The sequence below is a fragment of the Macrosteles quadrilineatus genome, unplaced genomic scaffold (genome assembly GCF_028750875.1).
Source record: "Macrosteles quadrilineatus isolate MER2022 unplaced genomic scaffold, UCM_ALF_1.0 Scaffold_8__2_contigs__length_117827958, whole genome shotgun sequence".
NCBI classification, from domain to species: Eukaryota; Metazoa; Arthropoda; class Insecta; order Hemiptera; family Cicadellidae; genus Macrosteles; species Macrosteles quadrilineatus.
In genome coordinates, this window is record NW_026542601.1 from 74984126 (window position 1) to 75008910 (window position 24785).

Below are 24785 nucleotides of genomic sequence, written 5' to 3' on the forward strand. Positions count from 1 at the left end.
TTGCATTAGGTCAAATTCCCAATAAGTCAATTGCTTTAACATAGACCACGTTTTTAGCTCGGACTGTACTATTTGACTTACTGGGATTTTTGATCTACAGACACTGCAAACATTGTAGTTTTTGACCTAGCGGCACAGGTATAAATTATTTGACCTTCCGGGACTGTTGACTTTCTGCAACGCGTCCCTCAGAGCATTCAAGTCAGCATGCCGTAAGTTGCCAAGAACGTAGATGACGTAAATGAGGAGTTTAGGAACTAAATCATTTTCGCCAGTCAGCTGATTGTAGTATCAGCTGGTGAAATTTCTCTCTCCAGCTGTAAAACCTGTAGTGACAAGTTTATTATCTTTGTATTGTTGTGGTGACTGTGCAGTGAACGGGTGATAGTTTACTGTATACTTCATTACAGTAGTTTTAATTCGGTTAATGATGATTTCGACTTGTGTGTGCTTTGCCAGCTTACTTCGAAAATACTATTAGAGACGGAAACACAAAGTAAAGGTAGGCCTACGTTATGTACACGTAATTAACAAAAATTGTATGGATTGATTCTAATGATTAGTTAAAACACTTTTTTAAGATCGCTATAACTTTTGTTAGACTATACATTTAAGACCATTGTTTTACCTCTTCACCAAACAAGTATTTAATTAGGCTATTAAAGACAGACAGCTTTTAGAAATGCATTTCGATAGTTTAAATAATCAAGAATGCTAATTTTGATTTACGCAAATTAAAATTAGTGTTGATGATGTTTGATACTTTTCGCCTGGTTAATGCCTTTTTCTACTCTTGTCATTTTGATGTACAGTATAATGTTCTGCTTTGAGAAGTTAACTAAAAGTGAATTAAATGATTACCCAAACATTAGTTTTTATTGTGGGTGCTTTTGCTTTTTACTTGACATAGACCTAATTGGATATTATTGTTTAGCATAATCACAGTTTATACCCTATAGACCAATAATCCATTGTCTGTGGTATAATATAGACTACTCAATGGTATTAGTACGATTGTTCTTCACTTTTCTAAAATTTTATGATTATTTTTTAAGTTCTTGCAAAAACGTCTTGGAACATAAGGCACATGTTGAATTTTCGAAATAGTATACATATAATACTATGGCGAAAATAGATTTTTCCCGGCTATAGGCCTACCTAAGGGCACAGTGTTGCATTGCTATACCACTGGTCTTGATTCTACGACAGCCTATTTTTGAAGCAGAACTTTGTTATACCGTAAGCCGTAACTATAGAGGGGTTTTCTTATTTATTTATTTATTTATTGCAACGGGAAACCCATTACATTGAAACATTCTTGGTGCTGATTCCAAGATAGATGTAAGTTTACAAACTTTACTTACATCATTGCAATACAGGATCTCGGATAGAATAAATTAACACCTGTGCTCATTTAGTGTTTATTGAGCGAAGCGAGCGAAGCTCTTTGGGATCAACTTCAATGCAAACAATATAACACCATCACTCAATAACGGCTGAACACATTTCAGCCAAACTTAACAAGACTACTTAGACTAATAATGAGATGGTTTGTAAACAAACAAATTTCAATTAGATAATGCTAATGCAATTTAAAACGAACTTAAAATTTAAAATTTTTAACATTGGGCTTATGGGACTAAAGTAGCTATGACAGTTTTTTTGTTTACAAGAAAAATGTAAACAAGAGAATCATAAGGTATTTCTGAACTTTCTATACTTTTCTTTTAAACGATTTTAAACCATTCCTATGATTTTAATAAACAAGAAAATGCCGTTAAAACATTTTTTTAAGGCCCGGAATTCACTGAAAATCGAGAAAATATACTGAACTACTTTCTCAATGCGCGGAGCATAAACAAGGAGCGGAGGGATACGGACCGGTGACTACTTTCTTGGGAACCTATTTGTGTTGCCAGCTGATTAGAAACAGCCAATGTTAGAAATCAGGATTTAATAAGCGATATATCGAACCGCATCGAAATCGGTATTTAATCCGATAATACCTCATAGGTTATATTATGTTTAATTACATCGACGGTACAGTAAGTTATTACACTTATTGATAAAACGCAGATTGAACACTGATTTAGGCATGTTGGGAGGTAGGTCGGGGTTTATGAGTATTCGTGACTACATTAAGTGTTTTGAAGTAAGGTTAGATTAGGATGGTATAGTGTAGGTTATAGGTAGGCGATCGGGTTGTTTATTTGTGTTGCACCATATAATTTTTTAACTTTTGGAATGGAATAGTTGGTTAAGGTTAAACGGGGAAACGATTTCAAAAATGCTTGCATATGGTCTTAACTTAACAAACCATCTACAGTATTCTAGCTTTGACTTTATATAAAGTCAATGATTCTAGCAAATTATTACATACTGACCAAAAGAAAAGAGAACATTTGGATTTGTACCTTTGACCATAGCAAAACTAACATATAATTATGGAATGTGAAAAGTTGTATATCATTATATACTATTCTGTAATATTAATAATTGTTCGGCAAACCCTCATTTTAATGGCTCGGCTGAAAATGGAATCTGCATTTTGTGAAACAGTAATTTGGTAACAATTCAGTTATTTCAAATGTTGATAACAGTAGCCCATCCTATACAAATACTGTTATTTGATTGCCAAGCCACGGACTATACATACGTCCAGTTACAACCGTTGATAAGTAAACTTGGGCTTATAGAAGTACACTTTTAACCACGGTATGGATAATTGTCTAGGCCTGTCCAGAAGTAGGCTACTAATTTCTAATTATATTATCTACATTGTATATTTAAGGCATGTCTTCCCTACTTATTATATTATTCTGTTTTCACTTAAATCAGCTGAATGCGATGTTTACTTATTACTTATGTTTAGGCCTACATTTAAGCCATTTTATGTTGCACGGTTGAATTTAAATGTCAAATTTCCCCTCCTGTTGTTATACTTTAATGCTCGTTTTTTATAGTTACTGTTTTTTTTTATACTTAAATACTTTAACCGATTGTAAGGGTGAAAAATGTAGCCCAATGTTTTTTTGTTGTAGGCTACAGTTGCATTTGAATGTTAAATTACCTTTCTCATTTTTATACTTTACTTTTTGGATGTTAATATCAGATTCCAACTACTGTAATATTTTCCTGGTCAAAACTACCATAATGCACTTCTCGAAGAGGTAAATTTGAGTTATTATAATTTTAATCTTTAAAACCAGCATTAGTAAATAAATCTATTGACCTTTTTACATTTAGTTACTTATACAAATATCAAATCACGTTTGTTCCGCTCAACTGGCTTTCACCTCTCTGAAAGCAACCCTAGTTCTATAACATTTCCCCAACAGATTTCTCTTAAAAACATATGTTTTAACTATTCACTGTTATTTTTTCTTGCATATGGATAACAAAATAAATAATGGGACAAAATCCGTCGTGGCTTAATTACGACGGCTATTTAAACTTTTAAATCCCAATCAAAATAGTCCTGAGTTCATTCAATGGACGCGTAAACGGTGCAGTGAGTGTCGTAGTTCCAAAAACCTCCGCTACGCTGCGTCGTCGTCAGCAGCGCTTCAGTCGACGCCAGTGTCTGCTCACGGGAGGTCCTTGTTCGATTGTTTCGCGAAGTTTCATCACTGAGTGTTGTGTACTGATTGTGCGCCTGACAGTTATGATTACACTGATTGTGTTACTGTAGTTGTTGTGTTCGTTTCGTGCGTCGTCGCTGTCTATGTTTAGGTTTGTGTCGTGCTCGTGTCATTGGATGTAGTGTGTGTAAGGCCATCTGGTCGTAAGGCGTCCCTTCTCGGAAAAGACCCCGTCTTTCTCTGACAAGGTTGGTTTTTGAAATTGTTGTAGAAACTGTGTTAGTTGTTAGTTACAAGTCTATCTATTTAGGTGTACAAGCACTTTTAGATACCATGTCAACGCTTAGATTTTATTTGATCATTTCTAAAAAGAAGTGTTTACATGCAAGTTGAATGGATAGGTGTTTATATTTTTCTGTTCTCTTTAACAAAGCTACTTCCTAGTGTACAAAAAAAGGTCTAGCTAGTAATGTGAAAAACAATACCGGACTCCTGCCTGGCGTCCTAGGACAAAAAAGTGTACAAAAAAGAGTACCTATGGTAAATACCGAGAATGACTGCTAAAGTACAATGACACAACAACTAAATTACATCACACATACTTTTTGATAAAAACTATGTTGATCTCAGAATTTTAGTGATTGAGCTACCGTATTCGTTTTGTATTGTACAATGTAAACATTCAAGAATGTAAAAATTGCTTTTGGTTTCTTATTTTGAAAAATAATTGGTTTGTACCAAGACCGTTATTATCAAATAGGCTTGGTATCCGTCTAAGAATCGGGGGATTCGGGGCGAAGTTTTGCGAAAAGGTGAAGAAACCCCCAATGTATTTGTACCACCCGATTTATTTTAGGATTTTTCTAATGTCCCGACCAGAATAATATTATTGTTGCGTTTTATAGTGAATTTATTACTGTATTTAAAGTGTCACCCCTTATTAGTTTATAATGTGGAGATCATTCAGTATGTGTGTTGATTTTTACATTGGTCTAGTATTTCGTGTTACCTAGCTATTCGATAACCAACCAACATTAGGCTATACTGTTTTGATACTGTAGGCTATCTTAATAGCGTCAACTTGTGTCATTGTTTAATACCATTGTTTTCTTACATGTAAACGAGCATTGACGTGGTTTTTTGCGAAAACTGACTTGTTTTGGAGGAATTAGGAAAAGGATGGTTTGATCGTTTGTTATGTACATTTTTTTTATTATCTAAGTTACATTACTAACAAGAATGTGTATGTCAAGCTTGCCCGTGTTTTGATGTTTTTCAGTGTCATTGTTCATTCTCAGCCACTCACAAAATTGCTTAAAACCACCGAAACCACAAGTAGGATCTCGCTCGACATATGTACTCAAATGACATCATTTGATGAATCCATTTTATGAGAGTACTGCCAGGAAAGAGTTTTAATTTAACTTGTGACGACATAGACAAACTTACCGTATTTTCTTGATGCCAATTCAACTCAGGGGTGCTAAATGTCTCTATTTCCGATGTGAGAAAGCTTTCGCCGCGGAGCAGAACGTCGATTTATCAATGTCGATAGCTACGTTTTCAGTAGCCTAGAGATTGAGTTTATGATTAGTTGTGTTTCCTAAAGCTGATGCGTTGCATACTGTACAGTAGTTGTTTTATCAACGAGGATTTTGTTTAAATATATTAAACAATATCTTAAATATGTTAATCGTACCAATTAATGTAGAAATGGAGTGAAATGATCTGTGTAGCTTTGTTTCAAAGACTAGTTGTTTCATTGACCAGGAATATGTTCAGAATATGATGCATTAAAATGGGATACTCCCGTGATGTCTTAGCTAGGCTATATCATAGAACAAAGTGTTGAGTTATACAATCACAATACTGGTTTTTGTAAATTAGTTTCCAAACTTAGCATTAAATAATGCGAGCCTGTATCATCCATAGGCAGAAGCGGCATTTTGCGTCCTTTCTGATCGTAAACCAATGTAGTTTATGGGTTGACAACGTTACAGTAGTCACAAATCACTGTAGGAACTTTTCATCATAAACAATGATGATGCATCAATGATCACATCGTTGACTGTGCTAGTTTATAGTAGCTGAATGGAGAGATTTAAAGGTTTTTTTAATTTCATCTACTTAATGATTTTGATTAAGATCAAGAAAAGGATTTTATTGCCTTTGCAGATCATCAGAAGCGAAGAATTTTTTTGTTGATGAGGGAAAATTAAGATTTCTCATGAGGATCCCCCTGGATAATTGTGGGAATTTACATTCTAAGAACGTAATTGGTAACTCAAACGTAACTTTGCCCTTTTAAAACTCATACCCAATCCATGGGTCTGTGGCAACTGTTGATTGTTGTGTCAAACCACTGACTTACATTGTCAATGGTCAAACCTCTAAAGAGGACAAAGTCCTAACAAAGCCTCAGTCCAGTAGGGGTTCAGCTCACTGGACTGGAATGTCACGAAGAAGAAGAAGACCAGAAGTGATTGTTTATCATATGTGGACGGTATAAAATCATTGCAATAGCATTATGTAATCTATAAAATCAGATTATAATCTATAAACTCTGAAACCATTGGCAACCGCCCTGGAACTCCAATATTGACTAAATATCGGATCAACAATGCCTGTCAGCAATTCCAATAGTAACAATCTGTCCGTTTCTGCTCGTATGTTGACATTGTTTCCGTTTATGCTCAGGGAATGTATAACATATTAGCGTATGTCACATAAAAAGTTTTTATTTTAATTTAATGTGTTTGACTTTATATGTAGGGATAGGGTAACTGATTTAAAACAACAACGATGCTATTCAAAGTTGTATTGAGCATACAGGTCGGACTGAAGTAGTTGATTCGTTCCGAAACTTATCGTACCCATAAGCGAAGAATGAACGATTTTTAAGGGGTTTAATCTGGACATTTCCACGACTAGTAAACATATTTTAGATTTATGTAATCTGATCCAACGTGTTACTATTTAAACTTTCAGACTAATATAATCCATATTAGTAGACGGACTTACAATCAGTGAACAATATTATACTATCTACTGTAAAACGTAATACACCAAACTTTTTTATTGGAAACAAGTAGGTAATCTATTATACTAGGGAACGTCCAGTGGTCGAGAACTCTACCAAAAATATGTAATGTACAGACTTCTTCTATATTTTACCCCATGCTGTAAATAAAATATGTGATTGGAATTTCTTTATTATTTTCTGTTTATACTTCTTTGATATTTCGCCACCATCATGGAAACCCATAAGACCCATGGTAATTTTCTTACATTTTGAATTAATTATTTGTGCTTATTTGTGATCCTATTTTAATTTATAAAGGGATTCTACACACCACAGGAAAAAAATCTATTTAACAGTATTCGTAGATTTTCCCTACGATGCACACGAGCTGGGAAAAAAGATTTTAAAGAAACATGCCAGCCTATTAATATAGATTATTAAATTGGTATCATAAAATAAAGTATAATGGTATATTTACAGTATTCACACTTCCAGTTCCAAACAAATGTAGCATATCTGCACGGTCGACTGGCCACTACGCGTGCCTTTGATTTAATTTCGTTTTCGCACCCGAGAAGCGTTAATGGACTCAGGAAAGTCGAACCATTAAATGCAATTCGATCTCCATCAATTAAATGTTTCGCTGGAGCGCGAGTCAGCTGATCTGGCGAGATGGACAATCATCTGTTTGCAAATAAGTGAAAGGACTGTTTGTGAATTTCACCCTCTTGTTACTGGAATGTAATAGCTTTTATCTGCAAAATGACTTGATTAGAAAGAGTATTGTAGACAAGTTATTTTTTACATTTAAAATCTCTCCCGTGGAATATAAAAATTCAAAGAGTTGAACTGAGTTTCAATAATCGCACATATCTATTTGTGAATTTACTACTGTATGCTACCGACTTTAAAGGAGAATACCTACGTCTACATTATTTGGAATCATATTGTACTATCGTCGTCATACCTTGAATTTTCTTCACATTTCTAATTTGTGCCGTAAAATTCTATACGGAATGTTTGCTCCGAAAAATTTCCTTTTGTAGCAGAAGAACCATTGGTTTTGCTTTTATTGACTCCCTTGCATGAAGACCTTTCATTGAAATTTGAAAATTAACAGTTTCACTTAGCTAGTTGTTCTAAGTTACCGGCACCGGTACTTGTTCTTTTATAAATGACACGTCTTCTTTCAAAGTTTTTCAGTCCTGCATAGACTTTGCGAAGTTTTGTTGCTTTTGATTGAGAATACCTACATAAATAATCATCTAATTTAATATTTCTTGCATGCTTTAGTTTGATGTACACATTATGAACTAGGACAAGCCTAATCAGATTATTTCAAAAAGTTCATTTTCTGTGGGTTCACTCATGTTTTTTGTAGGTAGAGATTCTAATTATTCATTATAAAGTTATTTTATGTTAGGTTGCAATTACTTCTCTGTGGATAGATCAGAACCAATGCATAAATTAAAACGTGTATTGTTACATATCTTACAAACTATATACGGTAGTGATAGTACCTAAATTAACCGAAAAGGTCCAAATTCTTGTTTTTGGAGGATTTGCCCTATGCCCATGTAGAGGTCTGAGAGTGAAATGGAGTTCACTAAATGCAGGATTGCTGCTAAGGGAGTGTTTTTTTCGTAACGAACGGCATTTGAGCGCCATTGCACTTTGCCCACTATCGGTGCATCAGCTCTATTGACTCACGCCGTGCCATAATAGAGGACTCGTGCCGTCGGGCCATTCACTACCATTGTTGTGTTATCACGGGTACGCGTCTAATTGGCACCGCGTCAGATTGGCACCGCGACAGATTGGCACCGCTCCTAGAGGTGCCAATCAGTCGTAACAGTACACGACAGATTGGAACCTGGAGAAAGGGGTGGTCCCAATCTGTCGTGGTGCCAAGCTGACGGCTGCCGCAGAGGTGCCAATCAGTCGTAACAGTACACGACAGATTGGAACCTCGAGAAATGAGTGGTGCCAATCTGTCGTGGTGACAAGCTGACGGCGACCGCAGAGGTGCCAATCAGTCGTAACAGTATACGACAGATTGGCACCGCTGCCCTCAATAGGCCCACCTTTTCGTTTTACTTATTATATATATTATAGTACTTTATTATATATAATTATAGTCTGATGTTTGAAAGCAGAAACGTGTCAATACTTGATGCATGTCAATTAATGTATACACATTGATAATAACATTAACTTTAACAGCACAAACCGCTTCGTAAATGGTCCATCTAATCAAAGTTACAGTTCCTCAAGGCTTTTAATATTATGCCATTAAATTTAAGTTTATAATTTGGAAAACGTCTGATACCTACTAAAGTATTTGGCACAATTGAATGAAACCTTGCAGTCATTTTTCGGAAGGGGGGTGTGCGTTAACCTGGTTAAAAAGGGTTTTTTCATTCAGAAGTTACAGCTTGTCAAAGATATGACAATTTATCATTCAGTTAACTAATATTATTTCAATGAAATGATATTTTTTATGCATTATAGAGTGATAAATTATGTTATATTTGAGATGCTGTAATTTATTACTTAATTTACCTTTTTGTAAACAAGATGCGGTTGCACGCAAGTAGGCCTTCCCTATAAAATAATTACCGGTACTTCCTTCTTGGACCAAAACTCTAAAATCAGGTAATGTATAACTCGAGGTATGGTTAAAGTGAATACTGTATGCAAATCTTCTGAAATGGGGTTATTTAGGCGTGAAATTTACGTGAATTAAAATATATAAAGCTATGGAAATTGAAAGTGGTCGCCATGATGGATTTTCTACCTCATATCAGGACTTTGAGAAAAAAATACTTTTAAACACTTTCTTAGTATGCATCTAGATATAGGCTACATGCCACGATGTCGTGTTAGTTAAGCAGTTTGTAACTCGAGACCGGCTGGATCTTTTTAATGATTTATGATTTGTTGGATTCGTCTTTAACCCGATTAACACATGTATCTTCAGTTCAGTATTTAAATTTAGGGCTAAGCCCCACATATGTATGTTATGCGTATGAAGAAAAATATGATGGATTTTGACCATATGCATACATTAATTTAAATATTTTCGAAACAGCTGATTAAACATTTGACAGGTAATGTAATTGAAAGTCATTTTCAGCTGTTTTATGTTGTCTGTGATTGTTTTTTAAAAGGCTTATAAAGGTGGCCGGTTGATTTGGTTTTTTACTTTCTCCCCCTATACCATAGTATATGGAGAAAGTATTGTTTTCGTCAAAATTTTCGAGTTTGAGTTTTGAGTGGATATATTCGTTTTGGGTCCCCCTGGACCCAAAAAAGTGGTTTTCGAAGTGATGTCTGTGTGTGTGTGTGTGTGTGTGTGTGTGTGTGTCTGTGTGTCTGGATGTGTACAGAGCTAGAGACCACACCTGTGGTCCGATTTCGATGAAATTTGGTATGTAGGTTTTAATCCATGGTATCTCCAGGCGTTTTTTTCATTTTTTTGAAATTTTTATTTTTAATGGGGATTTTCCCATAAAAAACCCATAAAAAACCGGAAAAATCTGATTTTCTCGAAAATGGCCCGAACGATTTTGATAAAAATTTAGTATGTTGTAGCCCTTTAAATTCTGAATAACATGGTACAAATCCCATATCTGTAAAAATTACGGTTCAAAAGTTATGGTCAAAAATGTTATTTTCCCATAAAAACCCCATAAAATAACGAAAAAAAGGATTTTTGGAAAAAATCCGGTTTTGATTTAACATAGTATGTTATAGTCTTTACAGTTTTGATAGTTTTTTTAATTTTTTAGAAATTTTGTTTAATGGGGATATTCCCATAAAACCCCATAAAATAACGGAAAAATATGATTTTCCCAAAAATGGCCCGAACGATTTTGATAAAAAATTAGCATGTTATAGTCCTTAATATTCTGAACAAAATGGTACAAATCCCATTTCTGTAAAAATTACGGTTCAAAAGTTATTGTAAATTATGTCATTTCCCTATGAAACCCCCATAAAATAACAGAAAAATCGGATTTTTTCAAAAATGGCCCAAACAATTTTGATAAAAATTTAGCATGTTATAGTCCTTTATATTGTGAACAAAATTATACAAATCCCATTTGCGTATATTTACTCTCACCACTTACATATGAAAAAGGTTTTTGACAAACTTATGGGAGAAAGTATGTGTCAGAATGCTGATACCGTTTATTTTTTACTTTTATGGGGTACAAAGTTCGCCGGGTCATCTATTTTGTAATGTACAGTTCGCTCAATGTTTCTGTACATAACAATAAAATACGTTTTATATTAATCATTTTTCGTGTTAACATTAACAATTCGCATGTGTTTTCCTAGTAGGCCAACGCTTTATTTAAGGAATCTTGATCTTGATCAACAGTAATAACAAAAACTAGTCGAAATCAAAATACTACTGAGCAAGGCTTGGTCCTAACAGTAGGCCTACTTTACAAATATTAGGATTGAGAAACAGATGGTGTGGTGTAGTTAACTGAACTGTCATTAATAAAAAACGACCCCTAAATGCCTCAAGGGTCACAGCATTGACGCTAGTTTTTATTTATGGCCTTGTCCTATTTCAAAAAAGGATCATCTTATAAAAGGTGCTTGAAAAAATATTCGAAACCCTCCCAGCGTGGAGTTTTCCGGCTTCCTCAAATTCTCTGTACGTCCGCTCGTTTGTTAATGTCAACGTTGATGTTGAAGACCAAATTGACAGTTGGAAATGCCACATAACTTGCAGACTCAAATATAGAAATCTCCGTAATTTGAATAGCGTGAGGATGCCAGCAGTCCCTGGTGGTCGCCCGTAACAAAGACACTGTTGTTTGTCAACAAGGAATTAGGATTGCCCGTCTACCTGTTATGGGGGGGAGGACGCCCCGACTTTAAAGCCAGGTTATTGAACCACGAGGAAAATAATAGCTAAGGTAAACCAGGCCAGATTTAGATTAAATTTGCCGCACATATTATGTCAGTAGTGAATTGATATACGGTACTCGTATTAAGTGTACTGTACACTGTACTGTCAATAAAGGGGTTTCAATGATTTTAATTAACTTTAATATGGAAATCATTTTTTTTTTGTAAGTAAGACGCTGAGTTAATATGAGTAAACATGGTATGGTACATGTAATAATGACTTTTCTAACATTAAATTTGAACATGAGGTTAGGTTTCCCCAATACAGCATATGCAGACTCACGATAATCTGAGCCCCAATTGATCAAGCCTCCGTAGATAACCGAGCTCATCGGAAAAGTATAACAACAATAAAGCTATTAAACCCGTGAAAATTAACGTGAAAAGTGAAGTTTCTTTCTTTTAGTGCAGTAGTAAGTAGCAACCAGGTAGCAGCATTATTCTTACAAACAGTTGTTCGCTCAAGCTGTTGATTATCACAAATAGTACGTTCGTCTTACGCAAAAATCTTTAGTAGCAATTGTTACATATTTTACTGTGGGCCCTGACTGTGATATTTTGTATATTCCACGAAGCACGAAATGGAAGAATCCTTATTCACTAACTAATGCCACATCTGATTCAAACTACAATGCTTAATCAGTTTAAAAAAATCATTCTATAAACATGCTATCTGGTAGCAAAAGCGTAATGAAAAAATCACTCTAAAAGGGCCATTACACATTTGGCGAGTTTCTTGCAGACGTTTGGCGGTTTTTGCACTCAAGAAGTAGTTGTGGTTTCTTCCTTACGAAAAGGGATTTGTTTGAATTTTTACGAGCAGGAATAAAATAGTTTTGCCACCTGTTTCAACTACACAAGTTGTTTCTATGATATTAAATAACATTAAAAAGATATAAGGTTTACCAACAGGGTGCAGTACTATTAATTGTTTAAATTGATGACAACGGCTAATTTTCAAAACTAAACCCAAAAATTTTTAGTTGCCTAGGTTGCAAAAAAAGCCGGTACCTTTAATTAAAATATTTACTATGTAATCGAACTGAAAGAAATTGACTCCTGACTATATCAACGTGAACTAGAAAGTCATGAAAGGTTTTTCATAAAATTGAAACTTCTGAGAAATATATTAGAAAGGTTATTCGCTTGTACGAAGAACATGTGTCATTCGTGTAGACATACAAACTCTTTAGAAAATTAGAATACTTTCATAAACCCATCATCAACAATCCTAGGAAGAACGGAAATGCCATCAGGTCCGTTTCGGAATACCTAGGGTTGAAACTATTTGAACACCTGCTGCCTCCCGGGAAATGTTACATAGTACTTCACGGTAAAGAAATTGTAATTCGGTCTTCCAGCATTTCGCGTTGAACTTTTAATTTTCATCCATACTGATCATTGAACTGATCATTCAGGTTTATAAAAAATACACATATTACAGTACATATGACATATTACAATATGCATAAACTTAAACCACATGCATAAGTCCCTAAAGCGCTCAAATGTAAAACAAATTTTTGTAATAATTATATTTTCTATGTGTCAGAATAAATATCCCTGTACACGATATCTTTTGTGTAAACAAGTTTTTTGTTTATCATCGTTTGCTTCTGTTGACGTTATTTTCAATAAATAATTTATTCACTCCAGAGGTTTAACTCTGTAATGCAGCAAACATATAATTGTTTGTGAATAAATACTGGTTTACTAAGGTAGCTTTGGTGTTTGGTCTTGTGGTTAATGGTCATAAATAGGCTTCGCTGATTAAAATTTTGAAATTGTCTTCGTCAAATATGAAAAGGCAAATGAAGGTGTGTTGAGGTAAGCTCAGTTCTTGGTAAAAACCACTAAACCATCCCGACCCGGTTATTATTTTTAAGTGTATACTCCTTTTGTAAAGGTTTAACAAAATTAGTGTAAACTAAAGGCATCCAATTGACCAAACTTAACCCTAGATTTGTTTCTGATCAACATAAAAAATACAATTAATGTAAGTTTATGTGGTGGTATTCCACCTAAAGGTGCGATTGACCCTATGGACACATATTCTATCAAAATAGGCCTAATAATAGGCTGATTCCTAAATATTTTGCGACTGTCTAGGTTTCCATTAAACAGTTATCGAAACTATTTATTATTAGTTATTTATTCAACTATGCATTTATTTATCGTTACTTTTAGTTTGTTCTTTGTCCATGTTTTTCACATGTATACTTTATTCTTATTATTGTTACAATTGACATTCCTTTCATTGTTATTATATATAGATAGGCTATCTAGTCATAATGAGCAAAAGTCCGTTGGCAAGTAGATAAAATAAAAATAAAATTCAACTACTTATTATACGCTTAAAAATTCGCAAATTTGAAAGGTTTCACAGTAAAATAATTCATTTCAACTTTCTAATATATAACTAAAAAGTCTTAATTATTATAGGTAACGTTATCCCTGGTTTTAAATAGTACTAGCAGTGTACCCGTCCTTCGTACGGGGTTAGCAAATAAGCATAAAGTGCTTATTGCAGTTATCCTCAAGCTTTGCTTTTGTAATAGGGAAGGACACGATTTGGTAAAATTAAATTTGTTTCTTTAAATTTACGCTATGCTATAGTACTTTATAACACATCTACCATAGCCATAATGTTTTACCACTGCACATAAATAATAGAAAAAAAAATCAAATCACACAATATCACAAATGATTTATTAACTTGAAAACATAACCATAACTGTAAACAATCCTACTTTGACAGTTCACATGGAGTAGCACAGCATTTTGTTGCTGCTTAGTTCAAATTAGCTGTTGTCATAAATGCAAAAAAAATATAGTACTGCACCCTGTTGGTAAATGTTATAACTTTTAATGCTTTTGCATATCATAGAAATCTTTTTTTCAAGTTTGATATAAAAACTTTGATATATAAAATGTCAAAGAAAACATGACCAAAAACGTAATGATATTTGTTTTTGTAGATCATAAAAAGTTGCACAAGCTACATATTTATACTGAACATATTAATTATGAGTCAGTATCTCTTGTTTCCGTGGATGTACGTACGCCCCAACAATAGGAGTCGGACCCGGAAAACAAGACGATTAGTGATAATTGACAGACTCTCTGCCTCACTCTGACCGTTCCAAAACTTGAATCAACTTAAAATTTGATTAATGTTTCGGGAAGTCGTAACAGTTTGATACGTCTGCCCTTTGCAGTATTATTAATATGGTTTACACAAGAATCTATAGAATGACTTTTGAAGTGATTGACTTTAAATTAAAGAACTATATTTTAACGTTTAACGTTTTAACGTAATTTATAATGTACGTTATTTAGATGGAAAGTAAATAAAAGAAACGTCTTATAACATTAAAAACATATATTTACGCTTATACTGTTACAAGATGGTAAATACACAAAAAAATATGGTAAATGGTTACCACTTACCATCTTTTTTGTACATTTACCGTCTCTACTTGAATACTGCAAGTAGTTAAATCTCATTCACGAGGAACAGGTGTAGTATTGATTGACTTTAGAGAAGGATTGGATTAATATTCCAGCTCCACTCAATATTGCACGCAGAAAACTGCGTTGAAGAAAGGGGTGGTGCCAATCTGTCGTGGTGACAAGCTGACGGCGGCCGCAGAGGTGCCAATCAGTCGTAACAGTACACGACATATTGGAACCTCGAGAAAGGGGTGGTGCCAATCTGTCGCGGTGCCAAGCTGACGGCGGCCGCAGAGGTGCCAATCAGTCGTAACAGTACACGACAGATTGGAACCTCTAGAAAAGGGTGGTGCCAATCTGTCGTGGTGCCAAGCTGACGTGGGGTGATATTTCATGGCCTCATGTCAACGAGGTTCCAATGTGACGCCGGGTGCTAAAACACCATGGTGCCAATCTGTCGTGGTGCCAATCTGACTGCGACTCGTTATCACGATTCACTTCGCTACACTAGCGCTAGTGACGCGCCGCGCGCCAGAAAGCGGAACTAAACTAACCTATTCCTTTTCCTTGTTTGGTATGCCAATAAATAGTTTTTGTTGCACGTGTAACATCTTTCGGTACGTATTTAATTTTTTTTCAAATTTGGTGAAGATTTATTCGGGGTTGTTTAGGCCTAACGAAGTTCAAAAATGCAACAGCGCATGTTTAAAACAAATTAAAATTCACGGGTGATGAGTCTAAAAGTTTCAGTTATGATAGAGATCGCATACATTACTACAGTTGTCTTGAACTAATGTTATCCTAACCTTTGCTTGAACACGATGATGGAATTTACAATGAGTTTCGTGTGCTTACATGGATCAAAAATTTGAATTGTTGAAATTAAACGTAGGTTCGTCGATGTTCTGTTTATTATAAGTATTTAGGCAGACCAAGGTTGTTTTTTGTAAACAATTGTATATTTACATTTCTGTTAAATTCTAAAGCGTGTAAATGTAATAAATGTTAGTGTGCATTTTATATGTTATTCATCTGTTCAAATTCGAGACGTCGATCTCGGATCTGAAACGTTTTGTAACTTACATTGGTGGGAATTTTACTGATGCGATTTATGTGATTTTATTTACCCAGAAAATGTCTCTGTTCTGTTCTTTGTTTTATTTTACTCATAATTGAGTTGCGACCTGAACCATGAAGTATGAACGATAATCTTCAGTTTGTAATAGAGCTTTCCCGTTCCACGCACCTAGTAGAAAAATGTGTATAATTGATTTTCAAAAAACCACACCAGTCAATCATTTTCGAACAGCGTGCTTTTCGAGTCGTGCTCAAATGTAGCGACTACCGCGAATGACATTGAGAGTGCAGTGATATCGATTTTCAAACTTCCAAAGTCACCGCAGCCCCATCCCATAGAGGGGGGGGGGGAGCTCCTCCCCCTTCACTGATCCTCTGTCTAATTTGTTTTCCAGTTGTTTTAATTCTCGAAATTACATCTGTTAGGGGATCAGATGTCTTCCGCGTGTTGTCGAAACGTGTCCAGCTGTTTTTGGAGCCTCTGTTTTAAAGCGTCGAGAGTACTGTAAGTTATAACCACCGATGTATAATAACTCATGTAATAACTCATGTAGAGTAATAACGAAAACCAAGATGTATTTACTATAACAAATACACGTTGTATTATACATCTGTAATAGGTAATGTCAGAAGATTATTTGTAAGGGTAGGGTAACACAATATATTACAAATGGTATGGCAATGGTATTATAAATGGTAAAAGTTTGAAGAAAATTGTGTTTTTAGAAATAGTGTAATTCATTTGTTATAGTTTTTTAGACCCTGAAACAAGTGTTTTTACATTATTAATACATGAGTTTGTGAAGCTAGAGTTTATGTAGATTGTATTTAGTTTAGGATCTTCTGTAGAACTTAATTTTCATAGCATTGCTGCTGACTCAAACACTAATGCTTTCATTGTGTAAGTTGCATTTCCATCTTACGCTGATAACTAGTCTAACTTATTTTCGTGGCTGTGTATTTTTTTCGGATGGCATAAAAGTTTATAAAAAATCGGCACCTCTTATGACAAGATTTTGAAACTACTACTTCCAATGCATACACACATTCTTGCTGTCCATTCCTCTTGAACTTCCAGAACTATCTTTGTACATCTCTTTTCGAAGACCTCTTCGAAGTTAAGTTTTTCTTGTTAAACACTGTAGCTTAAAATGAAGTCTTTGAGTGAAAGTGTAACTGTACCAGCTGATATTATATCCGGGATGGAAACATGATCGGCGGCGTTGTTGTCTTGGCCTGTCTATTGTTTCTGAGAGTGACTGTGCTAGCGACAGCTGGGAGCGATCACTATTGTAGTCCTTAACTAGCAATGAAGGACCAGGGGTCCCAGAGGGAAGTGAAGAGGTTAGAAACAGACAGACGTTTCAGCGTTTAGTAGAACGTGTATCTGTGCAAGGAGCAAAACCGTGCAACACCTAACAACACTGTGGTGTAAACTTTTGAATTGTGTGGTGAGTGACTAATTAATCTTTGATATCAAACGTGATGTTTTACCAAATATTTGCTGTTGTATCTACAGCAAAAAATCACCTTTATACTTAACAAAAATCAAATAAATAGCAGTGACAGAAAGATGATCACTATACCACAAAATATACGACCTAGAACTATAAAATTTGGTATAGGGGTTATAGTGCACATGTGCAATAAGCAGGGTTTTACAAAAGTCGTAACTTAAGGGAGTTAAAGGGGGGGGGGGTATTTCTGGTGAAATTCAACTACGGAAGCCTTTACATTTTGGTCGGTATTACCTGAACCTTGAATAATACTAAAGCTTGAATCTTAAATATTGTGGTAAATCGTCAGTGCGGATCAGTCATGCATTTAGTTTCTTGTATTGGAGGTTTCAGATATTTGCACTTTTTTGACGACAAATAATTAATACAAGTCTTTATTATCATTGATGCACGTTTACTAATCATAATATTACAGTATTATCTATCATATAAAGTGTCATTTCAGCACACTTCTATCTCACTGTACGTTATTTACTCCTCTTATACTGAAGTGTCCCTCATTACTAATACACTACTTGTGGACAGGTGTCCGTTATCATTTCACTCTAAGGTTAAGTAATAATAGATGCGACTCCGCCCAACCCTTAACTTTGCCCTCTTACAGAGTCCGTCAAGTATGGTTGGTATTGACCAGTTTGTGGTTTGTTTGTTAATAATTCCTAAACAGTTGGTGACATGCAATGGTTGCCAGTGCACGAATACAGGGCTTTTGGTCGATTTTCATAATTAGTAGTAGATGGTACGCTATTGTACATTTGAATAGAACCGTAGGACACGTCAATCTTTTAGACAGCTAATAAGGAATATTTCTATACTTTACAACAATAGTTAGATACTACAATAGTTTTAAAAAAAATAAGTAAATAGTCAAATTTAATTTTGTACGAGGGTCCAATTTACTGTTGTATTTTTTTAAGAAGTGAAATGATGGATCAATATTGTAGGTAATTATTGTGAAATTTTCCTCTTTTTGTTGACGGAAGTTAAATTTCATCACTTTATGGTGCATTAAGCACTGCACTTCATGTTTGCATAGCTTTAATAGATGTTTTCTTATCGTTAGAAACAACTACCGTGTGAGGAAACCCACTGAAAATCAGCTAATATCTCATGATTCGTTGGAAGAGGGCAGTTACTTTGTTGAAGAGGCAGTCGTTTGTTACGCAGTTTTTATCCAAATAGACGAGTTTCAGCTCTTTTTTGTGTGTTTAATAGTTATTCTAGTTTAAGTAGTATGGAAACACGAATCTATGTAAGTTCATAGAATCATTTTTAATGAGTACCTTGTAATCATTATTAAATAGTGTTAATAATTGTTTATACAAAAAATTTCAACGATTTTGCAAATTATTTTACTTTTATATGGTAACTTAATTTTGTATATAATTTACGGTATTATGGGAGTATGTTTTATCTATAGTATTATCTAGCTGTTTTGTATTATCTTCGCAAACCTTTGTGAACATATTTATAACCCTCTTCTACCCAATAGAAACAAAACGCACCATCATGTGTATATCATCGATGTATAATAACTCCCGATAACTCTCGATGTATAATAATGTAGAGTTATTATACATCGATGGTGTATATAGGTAGGCTAAATGTACATCAGCGTATGTAATCACAGTGTGATAAGGCCGTGATCAATGGACAGCCTTGGGCTATCACAATCAGTCGCTATCAGCCGACTGCCCCATCACAACTGATAACGGTTATCAGTACTCCATGTTATCTATCCGATCATCAATACACCCCAGGTGATGTCCTGCGATTCATACGTGCCAGGTGATAAACGAACAGACACTAAAGTATTAACTCTGTTTGTTATTGTTAAACTTCTCGATTTTAGATAAATTGTTGACATCAAACAATCGTGCCAATGATCATTTTTGGTGTCGGGGGTTTTTCGGTTAGTCTTGTCTATCAGGTGTATTTTTGGTCATAACAATGACGCAATGTGACGTCATGCAGGTAACGTCACGCCTGTTTGATGACGTATCAAATATGATCAGTCCTATAAAATTCCTAACATGTAATTTCCATTGTGTAGTTCTTGAATCCCTTTTGGGTTTCAAACTGTAATGGAACTTTTACTGAAATGTATTAAGATATTTTGGATTGGATTACAGAAATATTGTTTTTTTTCTTAAATCTGAGTTTATAAAGGCGATCATTTAGCCCTAAACTGAAACTGACTGAGGAAATTTTGTAAGTAATATTCAAAATACTAACATAGAGGAAAACATGCGAATAGTTAATGCATTTATAGTGAGGATATGTTTAGTTATCTTGAGTATGTAGATTGTATATGTGTGATGTTTTATATTTCGTAACACCAATATTATATTAAACTAGTGCACCTGTTGCTCGAATTCAAGCAATTGAAAAGTATTACAGGCGTTATTTTAAAACGAATGACAGTCATAATTTCCGATGACTTAAAAGAGTCAACTCAAAGATAATTAAATCAATCACTCCACTCTAGTTTTTGAAACTGAAAACGAACGCTCTTTTGTGTTTATCATGTGTAACATCTTGAAAACGTTACATATGAAAACTCTTTTCTTCATAAGAAATACATTGATTCTTTGATGGCCTGTGGGGCAAAGCCGAAGGACTTTTATTACAGGAATTGGTGAAACGGGCCGTCTACACAAAACACTTTATTTTGACATATTGTTTGTAAAAATCCGTCCTTTATTTGCTGGAGTAGTGTTTCGTAGAAATCACCTTCACGTATTATATATAAGGATACTGTCCTCCAAACTCCACAAATTCAGTCCAAAGAGTGCATGATGTTTGCAGTTTACTGTAGGAACACAGTGTGATGTAGGTACAGCGACTACTTAATCGTTGGTCAGCAAATTGTTGTCTCCAGGCGATTATTTCCCGGAAGGAGATCATTCCCTGTAACAACTACCTGCTTGCTTTCCAAAACCAAACAGGTAGTGAAGGAAACTATTTCATATGCTGTCGTGTTCAGTGTTGAACCTTTTGATACCGTTGTCTGCGAGGTAAACATTACTGATTAAATTCGATTTTCATTTTATACCCTTTATGTCAGTTGGTAATTAAAACATAATTGCACACATTTTTCATAACGGTTGATAAAAAAAACAAGTTTTACGAAGTTTTGGGATCTGTAATCTGATCCCGTCCTCAGGTGATACAGTCCCTAAAAATAATAAGATAGGTAACCGATTCAAGCCAAAGCTGGAAAACAACATAGAATAACCACACAGAAAACTGGACAGTGGTCAGAACTACTTGCAAAAAAAAATAAGCCTGAAACACTATAGATGGGTACAAACAAAATGGGTATATCTTCACCGTAAACCCACCATCACCAAAAATCAACTTCAAAGAAAATTGCACACCTGGCAGTTCCAAATGGTCCAAAAAGCCTGTGTATACATTTTTGAGAACGTCGCAACATCAAACCTTATATGAACCATATCATTTTGATAAATCATGGCAACCAATACCAACTTATAAATACACGTCGGTAGGCCTAAACACATTTAGAAAAGTAAAAGTATAGATTTTATGGTGCGTGGAGGTTGTAATGTGCTCAGATATAAAAGTAAATGTCAGCCTATTTAATAGTATAAGGTTCCATACCAATATTAGATATCAAGTTCAGAGACTTTCAGGCTTCGTCTGACAACTTTACTGAACAAACTGATCTAGATCTACTGTACTGGTGAATAGCAGGATTAGGAGTTTTCCCATGACCTTCAAGGATTGTAACCGATCTAACCTCTACGCTTTGAGTACGCAAGTGCTTATGAGGAGCAAGGAGCTAGACTGTAAATCAAAAAGCTCATCCTACCATCCTAGATGGGGAGTGAAGGACGAGTTTTAAACTGGGTTATTTATGAGCCTCACGGTAGGGGGCGGGACTAGCATTGCTGCGAATACGCGATTATTTTAACACAAGCTTAACACTTGGCACACACACTCAATAATACTTTGATACTACAGGATATGTGTGCAATTTTAGTATTATAGAGATTATCTGAGTTTGATGATGAAGTGATCCTATGGAAAATAGTAAAAATACGGCTTTATCTCTTTCATTCGCGTAGTAACAATTGCAAGTAAGTTTAACTTAACTTTACAGAGTGTTAAACGTAAGCTAAAATAGTAACAGCAACTTTAAACATTTTTCCTATACACATCTATTAGGCCTACATTCCATATGGGATAGTTAAATGAGTACAATACAAATACACTCACTGTCTCATAAAAAAAATACAAAAAAAACACTGTCACTTATTTGAATAAAAGTGCCATTGCATTAGTATTAAAAACTCAATATATCATACTGATATATTCCGCACACTATTCGCAGAGAACGGTAATTTACATTTCATAGGACCACAGTTTTTGTTCCCTTGTCAACGCCCGAAGTTTTCCAACACAAATCATATTACAAACTGTAAATTAATTACCTGCTGGTACTTTTGACGATGTACAGGCCTTGCATTGGGTTCTTTAACTGACATTTAATGTGTGTCGTAAATTTAACTCGATCTATAATCGGTTTAAATCAAACATTTAAAACAAACCGTGAAAAAATTCAGTGTCAGCTTAGTGGGGTTTTACACTAGACCTATAAAAAATACAATCTTATCTATCTATTTGCTTTATGCTTAATACAATAAAGGGGTTCTGAGTATCATCCCTTTTCGAATTCCTTAACCGAGTTTTACAATTTAGGTGTCATTTGTAAGCCTATCTAGCGGAGGAGTGAATGGTTTCCAAAACAAAAAGACATTTTCATTTAGGGCTATGCTTCTCTTGTTCAATTTAGTTCACTTTCAGTGATGCTGACCAACTTTCTTTAAACAAGTTTTAACTTTTAAATGAAAACTGCAATTTAATAACAGCTGATCCTGAATGTTTATCCACCGTCTGTAGTAAACAAGAGACAATTATAAACAATCCATGAAAAGCATTTTAAAATACGGTGCTTTTAGTGACGATTGTGGACGGATTGACGGATGTAAATTACTCTTTATGGTATGTATCTAATAAAAAAATAGTTGTTTTGTAAATTGAACATTTTATTCACTTTTTTGTAAGGTTATTATTGCATTATTCGTGTTCCCTCGAAAAAGAGGTTTAAACTAAATTAAAATGTACAATTTGTGTTTGGTTTCCTCTTGGTTTCCTCTTAGTTTATAATCGCGATCATCCTTAGTGTTAAACTAGAAATTAACTTAATTAGTTTCCCACATTGTTTACCATTGGAGTGAAAATGTTTACCAGGTCGTTCCCAACTGAAATCTTTACTCGCTCCCTTCATAAAACCACCACTTACGGTTAATTTATAGCGACAACACAAGCGACTAAGTACGTCGTTTTAATCAGTTTTACGACGGTTTGTAATTGAACGGGTACTTAATTAAATTCGCAATTCATCCAGTCAAGTGTGTACATCTTTGTAACATCTTCAATTTGATTTAAATTCCTAAATTTTCTTCACTCATTTTTGATTATCACGAATTTTCTATGTTTAAGACTTTTCTTATTAGTATAAATATTTGTAGTGGGCTTCATGAACAAAATACCAGGTTTCTGTGAATGAGTGGTGACGAAATACATGTGTGGACGATAGAAGCTGTCAACTATTGGGTTTGCAAGAGGGTTGGTATTTGAAACTACTATAAACGATTGACTATATTTCTAATCACTAAATATTTCACCAAGCTACGCAAATAAAGCATAGTAGGTGAGATTTATTTACCCAAATTGTTAATGTAAAAAATATATGCCTATTTCCCAAACTTCTTAACAAAATTCAAATTGGAATTCGTATAGAAGAAATTGAAAGGAAGTGTGTATGTTCTATAAATGTGTTTGTAAGTATAATGCTATATTTATCATGCGTCAATATCATTGAAATGAACACGTTTAATAGTATATTTCGTTCCTAGGGCCTAAAATGAAGTTTTGCCGGCTCCAAATAGTTTTTAAGTTCGAGACGAAGCACGAAGTCCAGAACTCAAAACGATCGAGCTGCAAAACCATAAGAACGCTATATTTTTAACCACACTATACCCTATTACCATTATTCACCATAATAATAATGCACGCTGATAGTCAACACAACGTCAAACTTTAAGGTTACGGTATGTGAAAAAATAATTTAAGGAATCCGCAAAAATAATAATTATTAGTTGCTAGACAGCGGTGACAATAAAGCAATTCTATTGCAATGCTATGGATACTGATTGTGTATTTATATGCATTCATGTTTTAAGAAAGTAAGCAGGCAGCTGATTTTGCGGGCCTAGGGATGTAAAAACCTGCTCGGTCCCCAAATGACGATTACAGCTGGCATGGCCAGCCAAACGTAACTTTCAGCCACCAATTAACGTATGCAAAACAGCTAAAAACATCATAGTGTGGTGATTATAGTGCGCGTTGGAGTTTTAAAGCTTTAACCGATATTGGGACGACAGTTTGTTAGACATTTATTTCCCCTCAATACAGAACTGCCAACTTATCCGAAAAGTAATTTACTCTAGCGGCTTCCAAAGGATCACTCGCTTCGATCATTACCTTTTCACACGCCCCCTCCAAGACACTGACTGTCCCAACAATAGCGAAAGTCTGCCACTGTCACATATTGATGATTGTCGCAGGACCGCCTTTGTGTGTGTTCCTTGATAGAAATGAGAGTCACTCGATAGAAATGTTCGTCACTCAGTAGAAATGAGCGTTACTTGATACTAGGGTGCGTCACTTGATAGAAGGGTGCGTCACTTAAAAGAAATGAGCGTTACTCGATAGAAATGAGCGTCACCAGATAGAACTGAGAGTCACTCGATAGAAATGAGCATCACTCGATAGAGTGGTGCGTCATTTGAAATAAAGGGACATAACCTTGATTAAAAGTTGTGCATTTCAGAGTAAGGTGCATAACTTTGTTAGGAGGTGCGTCGTTTGGTAAAAAAAAAAAAACATAACTTTAGACGAATCATTGAGAACAAAACACATTTAACAAATTTGAATCGAAGCGAATACCTACTGACATGTTGTACCCTTTTCACATTAATACGTACTACAACAATTTGAAACCGAAATTGTTGCTACAAAATTAATTACCGACACCTATTCGGTAATCAGATAAACTAATTTTATTTAATGGCTAATATTTAATTTTGCTACATTTTGCATACATTGTATGAAAGT

At 34.8% G+C, this 24785-nt stretch overlaps 1 protein-coding gene across 2 annotated transcripts in view; it reads left to right on the forward strand.

The window, feature by feature from the left end:
* Positions 1 to 3502: 3502 nt before the first annotated feature.
* LOC128999445 (uncharacterized) overlaps positions 3503 to 24785 on the forward strand; it is a 404276-nt gene continuing 382993 nt past the window's right edge. For both annotated transcript variants that reach the window (XM_054425975.1, XM_054425976.1), the window contains exon 1: positions 3503 to 3829. The gene's annotated coding sequence lies outside the window, so the exon portion shown is untranslated. The remainder of the gene's footprint in view (positions 3830 to 24785) is intronic.